We start from the raw sequence: 16,502 nt of genomic DNA, 5'->3' as shown, positions 1-16,502 counted from the left end.
TATATTTACACTTAAATAATCAAGCATAATATAATTAAGTTCGTGTTGAGACCATACAAACTCTACTAAAATTATTAAATTATGCACAGAAATATTATTATCAATCGGCTAATCAAAAATACTGATCCTACCTCTACACCTAAACTAAGCTAAATGTAATTTCTAATAGTACGTATATTGCAAAATTTTGGATTTACAATGACAGAAACATGGGACGAGGATTGTTAGTAATGTGGAGTAATAACCTCGTAGCTAGCAATGTGCCATGTCCGGTTTTCTCCACGCGATTCACCCTAGAAACCGTCGTGGTAAGTTGCCATTTGGTAAGATGGGACCTCACTTCATGCTCATCTTATCATCCTCCACAGGCTGCTTGTATCATTATCATCCATAACAAATAGGACAGAATGATGTCAGAATGACTCTAATGATGGAGACCATAAGTCATCCGGATGACTGTGACCATCATTAGAGTGGTAGGTAATTGTAAGCTGATTTAAATTATTTGTGATTTTAATATTAATTATTCAATCTAGTTGATATCTATCTCAGAATATTCTAACATAGATAAGATCCAAGACTGTGTAATTTCAGCAAAATATACATATATAATATTTCTGTTTTACATGAAAAATAACGTTACGTTTCCTTATAATATTGTGTGCGACATTTAAATACATATTAAAACAATACTAGTAAATAATATATTAAAGGAACTTCGTAAATATAAGTATAATTAGCTACCATAGATTTTACATAGTCCAAGTAAATTGAAAATATGTGTACACATTAGAACTACAAAAATAAAAAAAAGCATACAGTCAAACCTGTATTAATATAGATAGATAGAATATAATTCATTTGTAACATACAGGAATGAAAATGCATGAACAATATATTGTTACTTAATATCGAAATTTAGACCTGAAAATTCGTATGATACAGCCAGTATTACATATTTCAATTTAATTTTTGCGTTTTCTTATTTAAAACGCGTTCCACAAATACGCATACATATCTTTATTTTGTCTGAAAATTTTGCAAGATATTCTATCTTGTAAACCAATTTTCAGATTCAATTTCAATTTATGATTTATGAATCCACACTCTTTTCTACAATCTGGCATGCTAAATTAATGGTGTCCAGTTGTTTATATTAATAATAGTATATATATATTTCTTATCTTCATTTGCATTTTATATATTATTAAATTCCGGGGCGAAATACCTGGGTTAACAGGATAAAAACACTTCGATCAGCCATTTTTACAACTGTTTTTGTTTTTTTTAACACACATCATTGTTAAACCAGTGTCGATAAATTTTGAAATCAAAAAATGATAGTGGGATGAAGAACAAACAAAAATCAAAGGAAAAAATGGATCTAAAGTCGAGAAATAACAAAAAAGGAAAAATAAGGAAAAAGTTAAAGGTAAGAACATGTTAAAGATAAAAAAACGATTTATCTCGTTTTGCGGCAAAACTACAAGTCCTATGGAAAACAGTTAAATAGCAAACTTGTAGGTAATAAAAAGATCTACAATTTTTCTATTTAAACAGTTGTGACATAACCTCAAAATTTATGTGAATTTTTTTTTTCACTTTTACTTCTTACTACTGTCACATTTTCATAGGCTCCTGCACTGGTCTATGTTAGAATAAAGCCAACGCATATATTATTGTCTAAATTATTTTTCTGTCGTTCATATCCTCTTAGTTACAACACTTAACATTATATATATTACAATATATGACTTAACTTCGTGATTAGTACAAAATAGCAAATAGCTATAAAATTCTATAACACCTATTCTAATTACATACTAGTTGCATTGCGTAGTTTTATATGTATATTATATTACTAGTTTACTTAGGTAGGTATTCGAATTGACAAATTAAATCATAGGTATTCTTGATGTCGCACAAATAAACCAGTCACCTCATTCGTTAATTTATAGACCTCAAGCCAGGGTATAATTTCTTCAAGCATTTCCTCTTATTTAAAAACTTCTATATCAATTGAGGTTGTATTATGAAGTCTAATAAATATCAGAGGGGAAGAAGGCATCGTTAGTAATGTGAACATACTAACTTGTATGTAATGTACTAAGTCAGGTGGACCTCCATGCGGTTCCTCCTGGAAACTAACGTGATAAATTACTGGTCATTTTGTCACGATATGCTAACTGATGTGACCTTGTGCTCATCTTATCATCCTCCACTGGTGCCCCGACAGCATAAATCGTTAGCGCAGGCAGTTAACGTTAGATTTTTCACAAAAAAAAAGTTTATGAGGTGAAATGGAGGTGTACCATTCCACAATCATCCATAATTAGCTCCAGATCCGAGGGTAGGTTGAGGAACAGGAACCTCATAAACTAAATTTTTTTTGTGTACAATCAACAAAAATGAAATACATATTACTATATTTATTATTATATGATAGAAGTTTTCAAACGGGAGAAAATTTGTCACATTGACCTGTAACTGGCTTACGGCCCATTAGTTTGTTATCGGTGTTTTCATCACTGGAGAAACAGTCAAAATATATAATGAACTTAACACCTTCACTTATATATCTAGAAGTTAGTACATCATAACAGTATCACCACCTACTGTTATGTTACCTACTCAATAGAAAAAACAATATTTATTTCAAAATCTCTTTGCAATTGACACTGTAAACACCATGTTAATATTAATTATTCTATATTAATACAAAGTATATTAGTATTTGTTTAAAAATTGCATTGTACGATGAAATGTAAAAGTAAACATTATTATAATAATAATACGGTATAGTTTGCATTGTGTTGAGTTCAGACTTTGTTATATTTTGATTCACACTAACTCATTTCTTAAGATCTTTATAGTTTTTAATTTAGAGCATCTATAATGTACAGGCTTTTTTTTATTGGGTTGTTTGGGCTATTGTCAGGTGCTAGGACCTGCAGCACTGCGACCTACATAGATCTATTGTGCTCGCCCTTTTTCAGAGTTCGCTACCTAGACCCGTCAGGGGTAAGAATTGAAGGGTATTCTTAGGTGCGATGGTTTTTATCTCCTCGGGAAAGAGTGTAAACTTTCCAAAGGAGATATTTCGTTTATGCATGAATGGGCTACAACCACATAGGATGTGTAGAGGCGTATCCTCTTCAGTTTGGCAGAATCTACAGATGTACAGGCTTACTTAGTTGTAATACCAAGCCGAAAGGCAGTGAGAGTGTGTTAAACCTTAACAAATTCCCTAAAGATTACTTCGTTGGAAAATTTTAAGGTTTATACATATTGTGGAAATGGATAATTGATATTTTTTTTATCTATTTCACACAAATTCTCTTTTGGCTTTGGGCAGATCTGATTAAAATTTATAATTTTTAAGAGAGCGAGTTACAGAATTTTATATAGTCTTTTCCGTTTTTCTACTCATACTCTCACATATTTTAGTCGCTAAGCAACTTGATTTGTAGTATATGTTTCAAGTGAAGTGTGAAATAAGACAATAAAATTACAGGGCTTTACCCTGTAGGCATAACTCAGTCCTCAGAAATGCCAACGCATGTGAGGTACCCTGGGCATGGACCCTCAGCTTGTTTGGTATTCCAAAAATATGAAAAATACACTATCCAGTATCTTCATCAGCCCACTGCAGTCCACTGTTGGACATAGGTCTCTCACAAGGCATGATCTCAAGCCCTTCCCATTTTGTATTACCCGCAACTCTACGTCGTAGCTTCAGGTAACGGGAGGTCCTACGTTTTATATTTGCTAATTCGCGGTCTCCACTCAAGAACTCATACATTATAGATACTCTAAAATAGTACTGCATTCATAAATATTCAAATCATATATACCATAAAAAATTAAATACATTATTTTTTATCAATATAAGAAGATCGTTTCATTGCATTGTATGTTTTATGACAAAGTTCAAATGATTGAGATGTAATTGGTAATGTGGATTTAAACTGTGTGAACGAATTTATTACCTACACCATTATACTCTTAGAACAAGAATAGTGTACCAAATGTAGTGTAGTATAGTTGAGATTCGATGGACACCTACGTCTGATTAGCGTGGGCATCAAATCCAACTTTGACCCTATGGAGGAGGATGATTACGGCCATCAGATGCTCACCAGGATGCCATTTTTTACTTATAATGGAATGGTGCTCGCGCCTGCACTAACGGTTTACGCTGGCGGGGCACCAATGGAGGATGATAAGATGAGCTGAAGTCAAGTCAGTTGGCCCATCGTGTTAAATTCACCATCAGTAATCTGGACTAAAAACCCCATCGATTGTGCCATATCAGTTTGACTCCACTCAGTTCTTCCTGGAAACCTTATCATCCTCTACTCGTGCCCCGCCAGCGCTAAAGCATTACGCACAGGCGGGTGTACTATTAAATTCTCATCCACAATATATTTATTTATTGATATATAGGGGGAAACTGGTGTTTGGACTGTGTGTGGACTGTGGACTGATAATCTTATTGCTAGCAATGTACCATATCAGATTGACCTCCAAACCTCCTCCCTGGAAACCATCGTTATAAATTCTTGGCGGATCTGTCACGATGGGCTTGGGCACACTGACCTGACATCATGCTCATCTTATTATCTTCCACTGTGGCCCCGCCAGCGTAAACCATAAGCGGAGGCGGGTGCGCCATTCCATTATCATGCATAAATATATATTAAAAAACCCCATGCTATAATCTCTAGGGAAAACCCAATAACATAATGTTCTAACAGTTTAGATCCACATTAGCATGCATGTTTTGTTATACATATTGTTAAATACAGACTTAACTGATCTTATATTTACCAACATGACAACTCGGACATTATATATGTGCTTATTGATACTTTGTATTCAGACTCTTATTACTAATATCCTAAAAAACTCCACCGGATGACTTTTTATATCGGTCAGAGAAAACACTACAAAACGGTTGTATAGTTAAAAATAACAACATATATATATACATATACAGAACTAGACTACTTGTTTTTATTTCAATTTTAAATACTATCATTCTTTTATATAAGTAAAATAAATGTAAGCGTGGATATAAAATAAATAAATAAATATTGGTATGTATATGTATATAGTACCAGTGGTTAGCGCTCAGTGGTCGAAATTCGACCATAATTGATTTAAAATATAAGTTTGAACCTTACTAAGGTTTTATTATTAAAAACTATACTTATATACAATAAAAAAAATAGTTGACGAAATTTAATATTTCTTATTATTTCTATTTAATATATCTATAGTGTTACTTTTATTTTATTACGACGTCGTTCTTATTTATTATTATTAAAAAATACATTTAACTATTATTATTTTTGTAGTATTTAATTGTTTTATATGCCATCTAAATTAGGCTAAACATGTCGGACAAATTCGTTCTGTATGTATAACATCTCTTCAAAATAATCTTTTATTTCCGTACGATAACAAAAGTCATCCAGTGAACTTTTACCCCTTTAAGCATCAAAACTAAACAATAAAGTTATTTAAATTATTAACCGGGTCTTAACACGAATAATTTTATGGCACATAAAGGTATTTACCTCTCTCGACGTTTCGACTAGGTTGCACTAGACGTGGTCACGAGGAGTAACAGCGATGTCAATGTACATAGGTGACAACAGAGATAAATATCTTTATTTGCCATAAAATTATTCATGTTAAGACCCGGTTAATAATATAAATAAACACGAAAGTTTAAAAATAACTAATAAAGTTATTTCCACAGAATATGAAACTAACGTTCCACAGAATCGCGAAGCAAATTAGTAACAAAATTCTAGACTTGTCTATTGTTAATAAACAGTACTGTGTGATAGTTCATTGTATATAATAGTTTGAATCATATTATATAGGTAAAGATAGCAACACAGATAGGGTTGCCAACCCTCATATAATAAAATGCCATTATTACGAGAGAATACGGTAATAATAGTTAATCTCCCGACCTCCTGGAGAGCAATAATTTCTCCGGATTTTCTCAAAAAGAAAAATACATTCTCGTTTATCCTAAAAAGAACCAATTACTAAACTTCAGGAATTATCAAATATGGACTTAGATAGTGACAAATTGTACGAGGTTGTACTTTTGCGAGAGATGCAACCACATCTCGTTAAGAAAATCGAATTAGAATTAATGATTTTCTTTTAATAATCTCGATAAAATTCTCGCAGGGTGATCCTTTCGAGAGTTGGCAACCCTATGAACAGGTAAATCAATTTAAAGACATTTTTGCATTTGTAGTAGATAAATGAATTTCTTTTTCTATTTCTTGCACTATTAAATGTAATTTTAATAGTGAATTTCTTAATCACGTAATTCACAAAATTAAATTTATATAATCTCTTCCGCAACTACACCCGACTATTGCGGGAGCGAGTACTCGTGTTAGCTAGTGCAAAACTGTTTTTTTCTGAATTTACTACAAACGCAAAAATGTATTTAAGCTGATTTACCTGGACAGTGCTGTCTAGCTCTGTACAGTCCTGTCCACCTGGGGGAAAGGGGATTGTTGGTAATGTGGATTGATAACCCCATTGCTAGCAATGTATCATGTCAGGTCGACCTCCACGTGGTGTCCCCTGGAAACCATTGTGTTAAATTCCTGGTGAATTTGCCACAATGAGCTAACTGACCTGACCTCAGGCTCATCTTATCATCCTCCACTGGTGCCCCGCCAGCGTAAATCGTTAGAGCAGGAGGGTTCATCAATCCATTATCAACCCTCAAAAAAAAAAAAGTTCTGTCCAACGATATACACTCCTGTCTACAGCTGTACAGTGCTGTCTATGCAATATGTTTTTTTCTTGCGTTTTTTTAAATATTGTAATAATGTCGTCTCGTATAATAGCGGTTAGGAGTTTAGTGGTTTTTTTTTTCGATTTTTTTTAAATATTGTATTATTCTCGTCTCGTAGTTAGAATCACTTAACTAATATGGCAGAACACTAGTGTAGTTGCAGAAAACTACAACAATGAGGTCACAATATATATCAACTCTTTGGTTCATACAAAATAATAGAATGGGTAGAGATACCGCCACCAGCTACTGTTGCTCTTGTTGGTGTCTTCTTCTGGTTTATCGCTGTCTCCCTCTTGCACCGCTCCCTATCAAACAAAAACACAGATATATTAGTCACTTTGTAATGATTTTTAATATTTCCTTTGGGGAAAGGGTATAAGGGTGCATATTGTAAATGATTTTTAATATTGGTTTGTTAGTAATGTGGATTAACATTTTTTACAATTTTTGTCTGTCTGTCCATTTATTCCGGCTAATCTCTGAAATGACTGGACTTTTATTGGCAGGTAGCTGATGTTATAAGGAGTAACTTAGGACTTACTTTTATTTTAGAAAAATAAAGTTAAATTCCACGCGGACGAAGTCGCGCGTACAGATAGTTTATTTCATATAACAGAAGACAAACTTACATGTGTCTCTCCTGACTTCACATTGGACTTGGATGTGGATGACTGAGCCATAACCTTAACCTCCCTTCGACGGAGGGTCGTAGGCGGGGGCTGCACCTCATAGGTCTGTGTACACTGGTCTCTCGTCGAGTCATCTCCATTCTCAAGTTCTGGGCCTTGTCTGGATGACTGAAATTAATAGTTTTATAAAGTACATGAACTCTATCAAAACGGTCACTTCTTCAAATAGTATATTTTGAACAGTTTTATCGATTGCGTTTAGTTCACATCTAAATAAAATTGGAGTGTCTGTTTGTAATATTGAAATAACCACTTTTTACCACATGCATATGAATATAAATGCAGTACATTCACCAAAAAAACACTTTTTAAAATTTTTGTCTGTTTGTCTGTCGATCTGTTTGTTCCGGCTAATTTCTGAAATGGATGGACCGGTAGGCGTAGCGGTAGGCGTGGTGCGTTCGATATCTTTCTCTTAGTTTATCTTTACATACACTCATTCCTGCATGAAAGCAAAACGCGACTTAAGTCGACTAATGTTAGATTTAAAAGTAATGCACTCTAACCTCCATATCTTCCTCTTTAATTCTCTCAGTCAACTTGTCGCCATCTTGTGTCGTGTTCTCTGGACTGAACGGTATATAATCCGGGAGGTCCTGCGTTGATAAACAATACAATAAATACAATAGTTCATGACTGAAGAAACTTTGACTATTAGTACAGTTTGAAACATAAGTAAACAATTTCTAAATATTTATGTACTTGCTGGCCGTACCTGCTTCGCACGGGTGGGCATTCCTCAACTTATGCGATGAAAGACATTTTACAACATCCTACTTTTTTATACCTTGATTTACATTATTAAAGCTTCAGAAGAGATCTTGTATATTTAGTAGTATATCTAAATAGGAATTTAGTGTACAGATCATAATAATAATATTTAATAATCAGAAGATTATTATCCGTAGTAAACAGCTGAAGTTCAACTCCCGTCTGACGGATAGGACTTCGGTCTGAGAGCACCGCTAGGGGTTCGAACCTCGGCTATGGCCGTCGTAATATCGATACCCGTTTGAATTGGACGGGGGATCGATCGGAAGGGCGACCGGGGTAGTCATATTGCGCTGTATAGTTTGATTGAGATCGTCGTGTTCGCCGACGAGGACGGTGTCGTGTGTAGAAATTATGGAAGGAAGGATATTATGGTAGATCACGCGCCACTCGGTGCAACACACAAATATAAACCTGGAGTGTGCTTTGCACGTGTCCGAGTGTACCTGGTGGGTGCGCGCGGCGCGCATGCGCAGCAGGTAGGCGGGCGCGGCGCGGCCCGTGGCCCACGTGTCCGTGTCACGTGTCACGTGTCACGTGTCCGAGTGTACCTGGTGGGTGCGCGCGGCGCGCCAGGCGGCGTAGTGCGCGGCGGCGGCGCGCATGCGCAGCAGGTAGGCGGGCGCGGCGCGGCCCGTGGCCCACGTGGCCACTCCGCACGGCAGGCCGCCCACCGCCGGCTCGTCGTAGTACGTCAGCACGAACTCCATGCCCGCCTGACGATCACCAAATAAGGCCGCCGATATACGTTCAGTTTTTTTATGGGATGATAATGGAATGGTGCACCCGTCTGCGCTAAAGTTTACACTGGCGGGGCACCAGTGGAGGATAATAAGATGAGCATGAGATGCTGAGGTCAAGTCAGATAGCCCATTGTGATAAATTCACCAGGAATTTATCACGATGGTTTCCAGGTGGCGGTCAAACTGGCATGGGGTCATCAGGCTACAATACTAACGATTCCCTTCCACCTTCACTCAGTTATCCGTCAGGTTGTTTATTGTACATCTCAGAAGAGGGTGGGACATAATAACCGAATGAACCAATCGGAATGCCTCGGTGGTCTAGTGGTTTAGCACATGGCCGTACTTCTGATTGTCGCGATTCGATTCTTTGTACGATGCAAACATTCATGTACCTAATTCATATAGTAAAATTGTTTGTATTGTTCTGAGTGTCTGTGTATATTATGTATGTACTAGCTGTTCGCGGTTTCACTAGCGTGAGATATATAGCCTATATGTTATTCTGATGTATAAGGTATATCAATGTAAAGTTTTATGAAAATCCTATCAGTTGTTTACGCCTGAAAAAAAAATAAACATCCATCCATACTCACAAACTTTCGCGTTTATAATATTAATAATAATAATAATATTTACAAAATTGTAACTATAAATAACATTTTAGTTTGGGACTAGATAGAGTTGTGTGAATTATTATTATTTAAATTGATTAATTTCAGCACAATACCCTTCAAAACAGTGCAATATTGTGCACTGTTTTGAAGGGTCACCCACGGACGACCTTAAAAAAACGTCCACCTTGGTGAAACATCATTTACCTAATCATTAAGTCCACCTTGGTGAAACATCATTTACCTAATCATTAAGTCCACCTTGGTGAAACATCATTTACCTAATCATTAAATTCACTTTGGTAAAACCTCTCTTGCTTATCATTGCCGTTAAGCGTCTTCACAACCATATGACTCCAGTACTCCGACACCCGGATAGCATGCTTGGTCTCCGGCACTTCCTCGTGCTCGCACGACCGCGACATTATCGTACACTTTGTTAGTATGACTGCCGTCTCTCTCTCTCTCTCGTAGTTCTCCATAGCTTTCCGTTTCGCTTTCGAGTGCACGCTGGGTCGTTCCGTGTCGATGTGTGTATGAGACGTCGTGGTGGGGGGTGAATCGAATATAGTTTGCATGTGTGAATCGGATGCGGTCGTTGAATCGAATTCTTTGTGGCGCCTGATATATACGTAGTCTCTGTTTTCAAATAATCTCTGAAATATAATAAATCATCATTACATAGCATAAAACAAAGTCACTGTCGCTGTCTGTCCGTCCCAATGTATGCTTAAATCTTTAAAACTACGCAAGGGATTTTGAAGCGGTTTTTTTATAGATAGAGTGATTCAATAGGAAGGTTTATATATATAATACATGTACACCCGTGCGAAGCCCGGGTGAGTAGCTAGTAATACAATATTTAATTTGTGTTATTTTGCGGAACTCCAATTCACTACTTAATGTATTTATACTATTTTGTTTAATTCCGCTTCAATTTGTCATGATGGGCCAACTGATCTGACCACATGCTCATCCTATCAAGGTGCACTGGTGCCCCACCTGCTTAAACCGTTAGCGCAAGTGGATGCTCCATTTATTAACATCCCTTAAAAATGTCCGGCTGACCTCCAAGCAGTACCCCTGGAAACCATCATGATAAATTTTTGGTAAATTTGTTATGATGGACTACCTGATCTAACCTCATGCTCAGCTTATGCGGTGGATGCACAATTCCATTGTCATCCATTAAAAAAAACACGCAGAAATGACGTCATATAAGCAAAGCAATTGAATTGAGTTTCTTGCCAGTTCTTCTCAATTGGATCTAAATATATACTAAACTGGACGGTAGGAAAAAAAAAATATAACATAAAAAATGTTACGTTCATATGCGGCTAAAATATCCCACATGAATTTTTGAATTTCAAATTCAAGAACTCACCGGCCACAGCACCTCCCAATGCAGCACAGCCTGGTCTCGAGTCCGTTAGCGCGGCGTTCCACCACGCTGAGGGCAGCCACGGCTGTATCCCAGACTCGACGGTAGGCGCCGTCCACCTGCACAGCGGCGAAGTCCTGCGCCCGAACTTCCTTGTACCGACCGTAAACTGTACACACCGAAATAACATCTGAAGCAGAGGTATCTGATGTACTTTATAAGTGAGAGGTATCCAAGGTTTTGTGAGGAAAATACGGAGTTGAAAATGTTATATTATAGCGATATTTTTTTTCCCTATTCGTCTATCTCATTTTCAATGATGGAACAGGCAAAGATCCTTAGACCGTACAGCTTAGTCTACTTTTATTTTTATGATATTTGTAATTCTTTTTGTGATGGATACTCGTACGCATTACTAACGCGTACATTCGACCAGAGTTGTAACGTGGACTTTACACAGAACTTAAATCTATGTTATCTGGAGAGGTAAACTAATGGGAGAATTCCCTAGTTTTGACAGAAATATTACAAGTAGGTACATATCCATCCATACTCAAATAATAGTTACGTTTATAATATTTGTAAGATAGCAAGATATATGCTACAATTTTCATAAAAAAAATGTCCGGTACAAATAATTATCCTTTAATTTAAGTTCGGAATTAATGTGCAAACAACCATAAACAAAATAGTCAATATCTTTATCCATTCCTCTGCATACATGAGCGTACGTTTTGAAGGTATTTCCTATATATTAAGTAAGTTAATTATCAACTCAAGGCTAATTATATTATTAACAGAATTAACACAATGTTTGCGACCATATATAGTACATATGTATATTACAACGGCAAACATACTCTAACAATGGAATCTTTATAGTCGCGGTGAGAATAGAAATCAAATTTTTTTATGAAAATATAAGTATATAACAATATTAATAATCTCAGGACAATTGATGCTATATATATATATATATATATATATATCTACACCCAAGTTAAGCTAGCTAAAGTTTGTGTTAGGGGTACTAGACAATTGATATAAATACATAGATATTTTTTCGTGAATATATATTATACATAAAAAACACCCAGACAAATACAAACAATCATACTCACACTCATACAAATGTTTTGTAGCCGTTGCTTTACAACTTCATCGGAGGTAAGGGCGACCGCAGAAGTTATTTAGCGCTTCAAGACCAACTTCTGCCTGTCTCCTGACTGACTGCACCTCTAGGGGGTTCAAATTTCGATCCCCGTTCGAATGGGTGTCGTGTGTCAGTTAAAATTTTTCAATATATTTGAATTACCTTTGTACGCATACAATCCCTGGCCTGGCTTGTACTCCTTACGCCATATGATGACATCCTCGACTTCCATGTACGGCATCCATCCGTCTGACGACACGTCCTGGTGGGGACCATCTTTACACCTATAAAGATGAGATTAAATTATTGTTATGAACTTTATTTATTTTGTCTTGCTTAAAGTTTCCTCTCCGATCAATCTTCCGAGGGATCGATCAGAGGGTGCACCCTCTAATCTCATATAAATCAAACGGGGATTAAAATTACGACGGCCTGAGCGGAGGATCGAACCTCTAACAGTGCCCTCAGTCTAAAGTCGTATTCGTCAGGCGGGAGTTGGACTTCAGCCGCTTCTAAGGCCTTCCGCGGGTGCCGTCTGCACTCCGATGCCCTTACGTCAGATGAAGCTGGCAACGTTAGTTGAAGGCCAGCTGCGGTCAACAGCATTAGAGTAGTCCGAAAAAAACACATACATTAATACAGTGCAATCTCAATATGACAAATCAGAAGGGAACATGTAAATATTCGTAATATCAAGTAATTTGTTAAACTAAGGTTTTTATATTGAGGTTAGGTTGATCTAAGATTTGTTATATGAAGGTTGCACTGTATTATTATTCACTCCAACATTACATACTCATCTTCTTATAAATAAATAAATAACCCTCAACAATTAACACAGCGCCATCTAGTCCCGCCGTATGCAGAGCTTGTGTTATGCGTATTTAGACAACTGATATAAATACTTAGACATATTTTTGTAAATACATACATAATATACATAGAATACACCCAGACCGATACAAACAATCATGCTCATGAATACAAATGTTTGCACTGTGAGGAATCGTACCCGCGACGAATAGAAGTAAATCAGTGTGCTAAACCGCTAGACCAGTGGATCCCAATTAGTTTTTGCTGCCTACCACTTCAAAAAAAACCTCAAACCTTGCGTACCCCTTATTGTAGCAATCACACTAATATTATAAATGTGAGAAATTGTGAGTGTGTGTGTATGTTTGTTGTACTGATAGCCGCACGTACCCCTTGATCCAACTCCACGTACCCCTGGGGGTACGCGTACCACTAATGGGGAAACACCGCGCTAGATCACCGAGACCGTTAAGAGTTGTGTGTTGTTGTTATGTATGCAAAACTTCCACTAATGAAAACAATTTAATCAAAGTATATTTTTTTTTATTATAAACTAGAACATGTCGTGATATAGTCACATACTATGGGATCAAGGGTCATTTATTGGTGGAAACCTTATATAATGGTTTTGTATTGATAACATTTGTTACTAAGAAGTTTTTTCACTTATTTTTATAGTTTAAAAATCATTATAAATAAAGAGGTTGTTCGAAAGAAATTCGCAATGTAAACTCTTATCACAGTGTATGTTGTGCATATGCTCTTGAATTGCTCATTACGTATTACGAGGTACTTGTTAAATAGACTAAATCATTATATTGAGGCTTGTTACATTAAGGTTAGCGTTAGACAGAGGCACATGGAGTCTATTGGAGGAGGCCTTTATGTCTTTAGACAAGCTGATGTAGTGAGGCAGTGCATTTCTATTTCACTGCCTCACTACATCAGCTTGTCTAAAGACATAAAGGCCATAAATAAATATTAAGGTGGCTCTGTAATAAGGATGGATAATATACACAGCAATATCTATTCCCTTCCATTCTAATTATTATTAAAAACTCAATCATCTATAATAATTATAATATAATAATATCTCAGGATAATTCACACAACGTCATCTAGTCCCAAGCTAAGCAGAGCTTGTATTATGGGTACTAGACAACTGATATAAATACATGGATACATTTTTTTAAATAAATACATTTTATACATAGAAAATACCGAGACTGATACAATCATACTCATGAATACAAATGTGTGTACCATGTGAGGAATCGAACCCATGACCATCGTATAGTAAGGCAGTGTACTAAACCACTAGACCATTGAGACTGACAAATGCTTCTAGCATTACCTTTGCCTTTATACCATGATTTTTTTTTTCAATAAAATGAGTTTTAAGAAATATATATGTATACTCACACACAATACTGAACACCAGGATGTTTTCTGTCAACAACCAATCGTTTCCCACAACTTGTACAGAACAGGGTCCTCTTGGATAGTTGGACAATACCATCCAACTCTGATAATACAGCCTAAAAAAATATTTTAAATCAGGAAATGAATTTTTTTCATGTAATTAGAGTGACAAACAAGTGACAAACAACCTGAAAATATGTACTAACTATTTCCATGAACTACAACAACATACATCATATTATCATACTAGCTGTTCCCGCGATTTCATCCGCGTGGAATTTAACTTTACTTTTCTAAAATAAAATAAAATTTTAAAATAAAAGTAGCTCCTTATTACATCAGCTACCTGTCAAATAATTGAATTGGCATCCTCTTTTTTATTGTATATATTTAATGTAACAAACAATACTTACAAATGAATAAAAACCTTACATATTGTATAAAGTCAATGCTTTTGTTTTTGTTATCTTATCTATATTATATGTAAATATATATCCATTAAAAGCTTTCCAATTTCTAATCTTCTAATCTCCATGTTATTTTTCTCTATGACATTATATCTCCATTACATATGGATGCATTGGTTTTGATGGAGTTTGTTTTTATGATTGCAGTAATATTTTAGATCTGTTCATATCTTTTATGACTTACTAATTACAGTTGATCAAGGAACTTCATAAACTTTTTTAAAACTATTATATTTAATGTAACAAAAGAAAAATGAGTCACTAAATTAATTTGAATTTTAGAGTAGCAGTGCAGTAAATATTATTGTTAAAATATTTACAAAAATTCAAAATTACTAATTTATAAAATGTTCTAGATTTATAGTAGTGTAATGTATACCTATTATACTTATATTATTTACAGACTAATGTTATAAATGTGAAAGTCTGTTTGTCGACATATTTGTTAGCTTTATACAACTAACCAAGCGAGGGAATATTAAACAAATTTGCTATGAAGATTGTTTGTATCATGACAGAGTTGTGACCTTTTATCTCTAGAAACCCAGTCAAAGTCATGGGTAACAACTTACAATAATAACATATATATATATATATACCTCTAGTTCTTCGTCGGTAATACTTTTTGCGCAGTTAGACTGTGGTTCACTGTCTTCAGAACGATTACTATTATACGCAGCTGTAGCCGACAATAATAGTGTTCGTCTCGGCCGCAGAATCGCATGCCTGAATGTTTGTATCATTTCCCGTACGTTCACATCCTTCCTACATCTTTTGACCACAGCGTTAACAAAACAACTTCGCCGCCAAGCATTCCACAGTCTCGTAACACGCAAATCTTTGAGTGAGAGACGAAAATACGACATACTCCGTTCACCTTTAGATATTGTCAATAAACTATCTAACAACATACATCGCTTCGATAACCGCGAAGATATTAAAAAATATTGCACTTTATCATTCAACTTGGACTTATTATAGAATATTTGTTTAAATTTGCTACATAACATTTCGTTTGGATTGTTATAGTCGTGATTGCGAAATTAATAACCTTAAATAAAATTGACATTTCAAAATCAGATTGCCATATAGAAATTTACCAAATCTTGGAAATATTATATTGATTTAATTTATTATTTCTGCGAGTAATAATCATGATGAAATAAATTATTCAGTATTATATCATACTGAATAATTTATTATATAAAAATGTGTACTATATTCATCTTTAAACTTAAAACCTATTTGTAATGCTGAATGTGATTCCCACTCAGAATAAGTTACAGTAGTGTAAGAAAGTTTTTTCACAGCGTTGATTTTTGAAAGTCCACTAATAGTGAAATAATTTATGATTTTATTTAATTTTTAATATTTTGAACAAATTAGTTTTTTGTAAATGGTATCATCGTAAGAAATCGAAAGTGACAAAGAGTGATGCGACTTTGTATCTAATCTCATATGTTTTAATATAGTAGACAGATCTATTAATATAGCAATAGCTCATCATTTAGAACTATTTTCATTGACAAGAGCATTCTTTTTTCATTATTACTATTGTCAAAATAAATATATTTTGATATACTAAAATAAATAAATATAATGTTAACA

The 16,502-nt window shown here is 35.1% G+C and overlaps 1 pseudogene; it reads right to left on the bottom strand.

The window, feature by feature from the left end:
* Positions 1 to 7,044: 7,044 nt before the first annotated feature.
* On the bottom strand, positions 7,045 to 15,904 carry LOC131855077 (uncharacterized; annotated as a pseudogene).
* Positions 15,905 to 16,502: the final 598 nt, after the last annotated feature.

The sequence above is a fragment of the Achroia grisella genome, unplaced genomic scaffold (assembly GCF_030625045.1).
Source record: "Achroia grisella isolate CSIRO2021 unplaced genomic scaffold, CSIRO_AGI_Agris_v1 utg1296, whole genome shotgun sequence".
In the NCBI taxonomy this organism is placed as follows: domain Eukaryota; kingdom Metazoa; phylum Arthropoda; class Insecta; order Lepidoptera; family Pyralidae; genus Achroia; species Achroia grisella.
Note: the sequence above shows the minus strand (reverse complement) of the source record. Positions and strands in the feature narration are given on the sequence as shown.